Here is an 11,102-nt window from a genome sequence, read left to right as displayed (position 1 = left end):
TAACTAATTGCCTTAACATAGTGAGAATTTTGAAATCCCGAGGGGTCGTGGTTTTTCCTTCTTATTAGGCCAAGAAGGTTTCCACGTAAAATCTTTGTCTCCTTTATTATTTTTCTTTTCGTTTTTAAGTTTAAGTTTTGTCCTTTACTTAATATAATTCCGCAAAAAATTAGAGGCAAAAATCTTAAACCTACTACACAACAATTCACCCCCCCCTCTTGTTGCATTCGATCATCCATTAGTATTTCTACAATTGGTATCAGAGCCCTGTTCCTCATTTAATCAGGAAACCCTGAGAGCAGAATCCTGTTCCCTGGAAAGATGTTGAAGATGAACGAGCGCATGGAAGAGGGGTACTCCACACAAAGGCCACCCATGTTCGATGGGAAATTCTATACTTACTGGAAAAATAGAATGGAAATCTTCATAAAGGCCGAAAACTATCAAGTTTGGAGAGTCATTGAAATTGGAGACTTTGAGGTGACGACCATCAACTCCAACAATGAAGCTGTTCCAAAACCAATCACTGAATATGAAAAAGAAGATTTTCAAAAGATGGAGATGAACGCTCTTGCTATCAAGTTACTTCACTGTGGGCTTGGTCCAAATGAGCACAATCGAATTATGGGTTGCAAAACCGCTAAGCAGATTTGGGACCTGCTCGAAGTTACCCATGAAGGTACTAGTGAAGTAAAGAGATCCAAGATTGACTTGCTAATGTCCAAATATGAAAGATTCGTAATGGAACCTAGGGAAAACATTCAAGAAATGTTCACTAGGTTCACAAATATTACGAATGAGTTAGTCTCTCTTGGTAGAATCATTCCCGTTGATGAACAAGTTAGAAAAGTACTTAGGAGTCTTCCTCAAGACGAACGCTGGAGAGCAAAGGTAACAGCCATCCAGGAGTCCAAAGATTTCACCAAGTTTAATTTGGAAGAGCTGGCTGGTTCTCTCATGACCCATGAATTGCATTTGGGAACAGCTGACAGTTCCCGAAACAAAGGACTGGCTCTAGCAGCAGATGATAGCGATGAATCAGAAACTGGTGAAGAGGAAGCAGCACTGTTGGCTCGAAAATTCAAAAAATTCTTCAGGAACAGAAGATATGGAAATCAAAGAAATAACAAAGAGAAGGGAACACCAAACTTGAAGACAAACTTTGAATGCCATAAGTGTGGGAGCACTGAACACTTCATCAAGGATTGCCCTCAATGGAAAAATGAGAAGGGCAAGGGAAAAGCAAGAGAAGTTGGAAGACAATATAAGAAGGGAAACTTCAAAACAGATTTTAGAAAAGCAATGATAGCAGCTTGGGGAGATACGGAGAGCGAGGCTGAGACAGAAGCTACAATGGAAGAGGAAACAGCAAACCTATGTCTCATGGCATCTCATGAAGAATCCAAAGAAAAAGAGGTAATGTCTTCTGGTCCATCTCCTAAACATCTGTCCAACATAAGTAAGAATAAACTAATCAAACTGCTTTTAGAGACACAAGAAAAGCTAGATGAAAAAACAGCTAAGTGTCTCCAAATTGAGAAAGATCTTAACTTAAGTGAAGATCATATCTCATATCTAAACTCCTTTAGAATCGATGTGCAAAGTAAATTTTTTGATTTGCTAGATAAGAATATCATTTTGAAAGAGCAGTTGGAGAAATTAAAACAGGAATTTATCACTCTTAATATTGAATTGAATCAAAGCAAATTGTTAGGATTAAAATCGGTTGAAAATGATAAAACCACTCACGTGGTTAGCACTGAATTTCAAAAGTTGAAATCAAAATTAGAATCCTACGAAATTGAAAATGAAAATTTGAAAAATAAAATAAACTTAAGAGGAAAAGGGAAAATCAATGAAATTCCCAAATGGATTCTAAATGCTAAAACCAAAAGTAAAGAAGGTCTAGGCTATATGAGGAATGATAAAAAGAAAAAGTTCTACGTAGATCTCCCTAGTAGTAAAGTCTGTTCCTTCTGTGGTAAAAGTGGACACCTAAAACATCAATGTATAAAGAGGGAACAGCATGTCAAAGCAAATAAAAATTATGTCGAACGTATAAGGATTAAGAAATGTGATTCAAATATTGTCGACAAGGAACCCAAGGATGAATGGGTTCCTGCACCTAACCACTAATTTGCTTTGCAGGTTCAAGTGAGGGGGAACAACTCATGGTATCTCGACAGTGGGTGTTCCAAGCACATGACGGGTGACAAATCTAAATTTCTCTCACTTGAAGCCTATGATGGGGGAACAGTAACCTTCGGTGACAACATGAAGGGTGAGATAATCGCCAAAGGAAAGGTTGGAAGGTCTAGTTCCCATGCCATTGATAATGTATTTTTAGTCGAGAATTTAAAACACAATTTGTTAAGTATTTCTCAATTTTGCGACAAAGGTAACTCTGTTAAGTTTACTTCTGAAAAATGCATAATTTCTAGGAACAGTACAGGAGACCCTGTGCTGGTGGGAATCAGAAAAGGGAACACCTATGTGGTGGACCTGGACACTGTTCCCAGAAACAGTCTAACGTGTTTAAGTGTTATTGAAGAAGACCCACTTCTTTGGCACAAGCGTCTAGGTCATGCTAGTTATTCATTGATTAACTCCTTAAGATCAAAAGACCTAGTAAGAGGATTACCTGCAATAAAATTTCTTAAAAATGAAGTTTGTGATCCTTGTGCTAAAGAAAAACAAGTGCGGTCATCCTTTAAATCAAAGAACGTTGTGACTATCACTAGACCATTAGAATTAATTCATATGGATTTATGTGGACCAATGAGAACACAAAGCCGTAGTGGCAAAAAGTATGTATTTGTTGTTGTTAATGATTATAGTAGATTCACATGGACCTTATTTTTGGCAAGCAAAGATGAAGCTTTTGATGAGTTTGTTTCCTTTGCTAATAAAACACAAAAATCTACCAATAATCAAATTGTTCACATTAGGTCTGATCATGGAAATGAATTTGAAAATTCAAACTTCATGAATTATTGCAATGAACATGGCATAAATCACAATTTTTCCGCACCTAGAACACCACAACAAAATGGTGTGGTAGAAAGGAAAAATAGGACTTTAGAAGAAATGACAAGGACCATGTTGATTGCTAGTGGTCTACCTAGGAATTTTTGGGCAGAAGCCGTTAATACTGCATGCTATACATTAAATCGTGTACTAATTAGACCAATCACTTCAAAGACACCCTATGAATTGCTCAAAGGTGTTAAACCAAATATTTCCTATTTTCGTATATTTGGATGCAAATGTTTTGTTCATGTGAATGGAAAACGAAACATAGGTAAATTTGATGAAAGAAGTGATGAGGCAGTATTTCTAGGTTATTCATCACAAAGCAAAGCTTACAGAGTTTATAATAAGAGAACAATGTGTGTAGAGGAGTCTGTTCACATAATCTTTGATGAAACTAACTTTTCAACAAGTGAACAGGAAACAAGTAATATTAAAATAGGTCTTGCAAATTTGGAAGATGAAGATGAAGGAATAAAAGTGCAAGATCGAGGAACAGTAAGCGAACAGTCGATACAAGAAGAGGCAGAAGAAACTGACCAAATCCAGAAACTGCCAGCACAACAGGACCAGCAGACTGTTCCCAATCCAGCTGTTCCCACAGATGAGCAAAATGATCCAGTAGCTGAACAGAATGTCAATCAAGTTGCTGAACAAGAACATGCTACTGTTCCTTCAAGAGAATTTGTGCCTAAACCTTGGAAGTATCAAAGATATCATCCTCTTGATTCAATTGTAAGTGATATAAATAAGGGAACACAAACTAGATCTCAATTGAGAAACTTTTGTGCACACTTTGCGTTCCTATCATCACTTGAACCTAAAAATCACGAGGAAGCTTTGAAGGATTCCGATTGGATAGTTGCCATGCAAGATGAATTAAATGAGTTTGAAAGAAATAAAGTGTGGCACTTGGAACCCAAACCGAAAAACAAGAAAGTTATTGGTTTGAAATGGGTATTTCGGAACAAGCTTGATGAGCATGGAATAATTGTTAGAAATAAAGCTAGACTCGTGGTTAAAGGTTACAATCAACAAGAAGGTATTGATTATACCGAGACATTTGCTCCGGTAGCAAGGTTAGAGGCCATTAGAATTTTAATTTCTTTTGCTGCATTTATGAATTTTAAACTATATCAAATGGATGTGAAATGTGCTTTTTTGAATGGTTATCTTGATGAAGAAGTTTTTGTGGAACAACCCCCAGGTTTTGAAAATACCTCTTGTCCTAATCATGTCTACAAGCTTGACAAAGCCCTATATGGCTTGAAGCAAGCTCCTAGGCAATGGTACGAAAGACTTTCAAAGTTTTTGATTCAAAATAACTTTATAAGAGGAAAAATCGACAAAACCTTGTTCTTTAAGAATAAAGGTTCTAATATTTTGGTTGTTCAAATTTATGTTGATGATATTATTTTTGGCGCTACTAATGATCTGTTATGTAAAGAATTTGCTAACCTTATGGGTATAGAATTTGAAATGAGCATGATGGGAGAATTAAATTTCTTTCTTGGTTTGCAAATTAAACAAACTGAAAATGGTATTTTTATTCATCAACAAAAATACATTAAAGAACTTCTTAAGAAATATGGACTAAACAATTCTAAATCCAACCACACACCTATGGCTACCAATGTTAGACTAGATGAAGACCTAAATGGAACTAACGTAGATCAAACCATGTATAGAGGCATGATAGGTTCTTTATTGTATCTAACTGCAAGTAGACCTGCTATTTCTTTTAGTGTTGGTTTATGTGCTAGATTTCAATCAAGTCCTAAAGAATCACATCTCACGGCAGTAAAGAGAATTTTGAGATATTTGAAGGGAACAGACGACTTGTCCCTATTTTATCCTAAAAGTGATGTTTATGATTTAAAAGGTTTTAGTGATGCGGATTATGCAGGTGATCTTGTTAATAGAAAAAGTACATCAGGTATGGTACAATATCTTGGCTCATGTTTAGTTTCATGGAGTTCCAAGAAACAAAACACAGTTGCATTATCCACTGCAGAAGCTGAATACGTAGCAGCAGCAGCTTGCTGTTCCCAAATGCTTTTGATAAAACAGCAACTTAGAGATTTTGGTATTAAAGTTGAATGCATTCCTATTTATTGTGATAATACTAGTGCCATATGTATATCTAAAGATCCAGTGCATCATTCACGTGCTAAACATATACATATTAGACATCATTTTCTTAAGGATAACGTAGAACACAAAAATATTGTACTGAAGCATGTTAACACAAATGAACAAGTTGCAGATATTCTGACCAAACCACTTCCTAGGGAACAATATGAAAAAATGAGATTGGAACTTGGTATGATCAAGCTCCACTAAAGTTAGTTGCATATATTTCCCATTGAAGCATCATGAGAATGAAAAAGTCAGGAATCAATCTCAATATTTTGATTGAAAATCAATTATTGCATGGATCAAGTAAACACGTAATAAAGTTTGTACTATGAATGTTTTTACATTTGCATGTTGTTAATTCAAACAGACCAAAGCAATATGTTCATTATTTTCTTCATAATAATTCATAAAATCATAATTAATTTCTTTATTTCCTATTTTATATTTTATTCATATTTCACATTTTTTTACGGTCAACTTAAATTGAGAGCTTTTGGGAAAACGGTTCTTCTTCACTCAAGTAATGCAAAGCAATAAAGAGATGGGACTTGGAGGAGTAACCGTCACTTCAATAATTTAAAAACCCCTGCTTCACGTCACCTTCCCAAACCTTCTCTCAATCTCTCACTCAAGAACCGTCCTTCTTCCTCTCTCAAAACCTTCAAAATTCAAAAATGAAAACCCCCAAATCCTCTATATCAGGCAAGAAAACTCCCAAATCCTGTATGCCCGATCAACCAAAACCACTAAGAGTAGTACTTCCACCACCATTACTGCAAGATGCACCACCCACACCAACTGAAACCACACAAGAATCACCAAAACACTCCACTGAACCCACTAGTACCAAAAGAAAAATGTCAACAGGTGGTTCATCTTCTAGAGTAGTTAAGCGATCGAAGCAGGTTGATCCAAACAGCGCAGAAGAAGTTTCAAAGGAGATGACTGTAGGGTTCGGGTTGGACAAATATTGGTATGATTCTACGAACTTTCCTAGATTGCATGAGATTTTACAGTATCAAGAATGGGAACTGTTAATGTCAAATTTCAGTTGCAATTCAATTTTTCCAAACCTAATGAGAGAATTTATTGTAAATTTCTCTAATGATGGCGGTATGTGTACTAGTGTTGTTAAAACTGTTAAAATTGAATTTAACAGCGCATTATTAGGGGAATGGTTTAATGTTCCCAATGTTGGTTTTGATACATATCATATTGGGTCAAAGACTGCATTTTCAGGCATCAATGAACGAACAATTTTTAAATTTTTAGGAATTGATAAAAAGGGGAAGATCAGTCACAATGTTCTGTCCCCTATGCATAAATTGTTGTACAATGTTGCTCGCAGATTTATCTTACCACGAAACTCAAAACGTAGTCAAGTGAGTTTGCGTGATGCCACCTTGATTTACTGCATGGAAAAACATATTAAAATAAATTTTCCTTCGTTGATGATCTCTCATTTATCAGACTGTATTGAAAAGAAAAGTTTTATTGGTTATGGAGGGTTGCTAACATGGATTTTTAGGAAGTTTGAGGTCCCATTGGAAGGGTTGGAATTCCCAATGGGTCCCAATATGAAAATTGGTGCTAAATGTTTACAAAATTTGCATTTGAAATTGAATGATGAGGGGGTATTGATGCATGAGGGGGTTGTTGAAGTAGAATCTGATGAGGAAGATATTGAAAAAGAAGAAGAAAAATTGAGAGAGAGAGATCAGGAAGAAAAAGAGGAAAAGGAGCAAGAGTCTGTTCCCACTGACCATATTGAAACAAAAGAAAAAGGGGAACAGGATGGAGAACCTAGTAAGGGGGAAGCAGAACAGGAGAGAGCCTTAGGAGAAGAGGCTCATCACAATCTTTGTAATGATACAAGTGATGAAGAGATTGTGATAGCTCTGAGGAAAAAGGCTAAGTCAATGCAAAGGAAGAGTAGGAGGTTGGCCTCGAAACGCAAGGCTACTTTGGTTGATGAAACACCATCTGACACCATCCCTGAGCCCACACCTGATGAACCTACCTCTCCCAAGCCAGCCAATTCACCACCACATCAAATTCCATCACCACCACCATCACCTATCCCGTGTACACCACCACCACAATCACACACTTCACCCAATATTGGCTGTACTAACTTTGACTCTGTTCCTGCAGTTACCTTACATTCCATTCTTTCCAAGCTCCTTGATCTACAGTCTCAATTCATTGCATTTCAGGATGAAACTCGTGTCTCGCTTGCTTCAATTGTGGATCAGCTAAACCAAATGGAACAACGCCTTGGTGCCAAGCTGGACACAGTGGAGGTGCAGACTGAGTACATTGATGAAGAGACTGACCCTTGAACCCTCTCCCTCTGGTTTAAAAAATTTGTTGGCGGTATCACTTATCAAACAATTTCTCTTTTTGCCTTGTATCATCTGGGGTACATGGTTGTTGTAACTTTGAACAATTGCTACTTTTCTTTGTTTTTATTTTCTATGGTCTGTAACAATTAATTCTATGCAGGTTTTAATCATTGTTCATAGCACTTGCTTTAATTATTGTTGTTTGTTGTTTTCATCACTAACAAATCTATATGGTTTGTGCTGAGATTTGATAACTCCCAATTCTTTTTGATTGATGTCAAAAGGGGGAAGATTATTGTACAAACTTAACAGGAGCAGTGAATACACAGTTACATATCTTGTTGATTTATATTGATTCTTATGAATGATATGTGTGCTGCTGTGTTTATGCTAGTTTAGTGATCATCTGTGTTGCTAAGTTTGTTGAAGTTCTCATGAAGTCCTCATGAATATTTGATTCTGTGAAAATACTTAATAAGTTATGTTTATTATTATTAGGTTTATTATAGTTTTCGTTATGTTAGTTTTTATTTATTTTCGTTTAACTTAGTTTATTTCATTTAAGTTTTAAGTTAATTAATTTTAAAAACTTTTTGAAAAATATTTGATATTTTAGAGTAAACTGTTCGTTTATGAATGCTTGGTAAATTATATTCTAACAAGTTGATTTGCTAAGTTAATTAGAGTTACTTTAATCTCTAGTATGCTCTATGAATTTTGTTTTACTCTATTTCACTTAAGTTTGTTTATAAAGTTTGCCATCATCAAAAAGGGGGAATTTGTTGGCCTCTTAAGGTTTTGATGATGACTTTACTTTTAAATAAACAAACATATTTTAGAGATTGTTTTGTAGGTATATATCCGATTTAATGTGAATCGTTGATGAAGCCTATGACTTGATTCGTGGAAGAAGTACATGTCTCAAATATCCAAGAAGTTGGGCAATTGCTCTGGAAAACAGTCTGCTGTTCCTAGAGTTGAAGTTCTGACGAAAGTTGAAGCTGGAGACAGTACACTGTTCCTACGTAGCAGGTCTGAAGAATAGCATCGACTGAAAAATTGCGAATTAATTATTTTCTGTTTTTAAGTTGATGTAATGGTTTAGAATTAATTTAATTGCTTAAATTAATTAGTAAGTTAATTGGCAAATCTATTTTTAGGTTTTCTAAAAATAGCCCAAGACTTTTTCTTAATTAGATTTAGATCTCCTATTTTTTAGGATCTTATGTTTTAAACTCCTATGCTATTTTTAGCATTAAGGAAACTGATTTTTCTTTGAGCAAATAACAGCCGGACACTTTCATAATTCCACCACCTTTTGTTTTGAGAACGTGGGGGTAGTGGAGGTATGTGTGAGATAGTGGACGTTATGCTTATGGTAACTGCTGGCTGTTCCCTCTATAAATAGAAGGGACTTTGCTCGAATCAAAAATCAATCCTTTTAGGATTCAAGAGTGTCCATTAAAGGGAGATCATCTTAAGAAAAATATTTTCAGTTTTCCAATGCCAATTAATTTATTATATTTTTCTTAAGTAATTATTTTAATTCTTATCCTCTTGAGAAATGGCCTTGTAAGGGTTGATGTGTGATTTGTTGTAATTAGACTTATGAGAAGTCTAAGGGAATAGAGAATAGAAACATGAGAAGAGAAAGAGAAGGAGAGAAGAGAAGAGAAGAGAAGTGAGCCTAAGTAGAGAAGCTTTGAGTAAAGCATTTAGAGAATTGAGAAGCTTCAAGTGAAGCAAAACATTGTTATGTGTAATTGTAACTAATTGCCTTAACATAGTGAGAATTTTGAAATCCCGAGGGGTCGTGGTTTTTCCTTCTTATTAGGCCAAGAAGGTTTCCACGTAAAATCTTTGTCTCCTTTATTATTTTTCTTTTCGTTTTTAAGTTTAAGTTTTGTCCTTTACTTAATATAATTCCGCAAAAAATTAGAGGCAAAAATCTTAAACCTACTACACAACAATTCACCCCCCCCCCCCCCCTCTTGTTGCATTCGATCATCCATTAGTATTTCTACAGTATGTATGTATGTATGTATGTATGTGTAACATCTCGGAATAACTCGGGTCGTACGAAAAGAGAAAATGACCTTTTAAAAACGAGACAACTATAATCCGAGTCAAACCGGGATGTTAGAAAACAGTTTAAAACGGTTTTGAAGTTAAGGAAAACGTGCGGATCGAGTTCTATTAGAGTTATTAAGATCTACTAGATAATAAGAAATTCTTAGCAGCGGATAAGAACGAAAAGTTAAATCTACTTATTACAACTTGAGAACGAAAGTCGCCTCATAAAAACCAAATGTTCTTTAAACTAAATTTTGAAGATCTTATTAAGACTTTTCTACCCTAATAATTTATTTCTTCAAGGGACAATCCTCACTCCCCAGACCTGCAACTTAACTTACTGCTAGTCATTGCCCAGATAAGACACAACATCATCGCAGGGTCGTTAAGACCAAAAGCACACGTCAGCGAACGTCGCATACCAATAAATAATAACACAAGAGAAAGTTTTAATTAATTAGCTAACAAGTCACAGAACCGTACGCTTCGATCATGCTTATTAAGAATATTTATTTTCATGTAAAAGTTAGTCAGCCATACTGCTGTACTATCCAGCCATACTGCCGGTACACTCCAAACTCCATAAGTGAGACAATACATTAGGGGGAGCTAACCCCTAAGCAAGCCTCTACCATACACACTCGCCTTACTTCGGTGTCTATAGTTAAGTATGCATACCCCCGCGGTGGCTCATAATGCCCTCATATACCGCGAGTAATTCTTTTCCACCAATTGACGTCATACTACGTCCACTTTTTAAGTTAGTGAGGTCATACTACCTCCATTTATCAAAACAATATATAAAGATTGACGTCATACTACGTCCACTTTTAAGTTAGTGAGGACATACTACCTCTACTTATCATAACAATGTATAAAATTATTGATTCGAACGATAACATTATTCGTTCTATATACCCATGCCTTACTTTCGGGTATCATTAATACATGATACATCGGACTAATGCGAACCACGCTGCGTGTACATACCTTAAGCAAGATAACCAACTCGCAAGCGTCTTAATCAGTTCCCGGTCACGAATCGACTTCCTACAAGGTTCAATCGTATTCGGGAAATAAGCACACATACACATTTTCCTCAAATCATACACAACACACATATACAATCACATCCATACCTAGAATGCTACACACAACATGAACATCCATCACATACTATAACATGGTATAAACACAAAACTGGACAGCCTATACAATCTGTCCAGAAACTCATCTTAAGACTGTCAAACTGAAAATCCGACTTCACCGATGCGTCCGGAAGGCGTCAAAACCCCCGGTTACCAATTTTCATAATTTATAACATAGTATAAATATTTTTAACTTAATTTCAAAGCCAAAAATGCTCCAAAAACACAATTTTTCCACTATTTTCAAAACCTACGGGATTTCATTTTTTTTTATCACAAAAATATAAATTTCAATGCTTTATTCCCTAATAAATCTAAACAATAAAATTTACATAATTTCCATGATCACATCCAAAAATAAATTTTA

This window comes from Amaranthus tricolor, chromosome 7 (assembly GCF_026212465.1).
Source record: "Amaranthus tricolor cultivar Red isolate AtriRed21 chromosome 7, ASM2621246v1, whole genome shotgun sequence".
Lineage (NCBI taxonomy): Eukaryota > Viridiplantae > Streptophyta > Magnoliopsida > Caryophyllales > Amaranthaceae > Amaranthus > Amaranthus tricolor.
Note: the sequence above shows the minus strand (reverse complement) of the source record.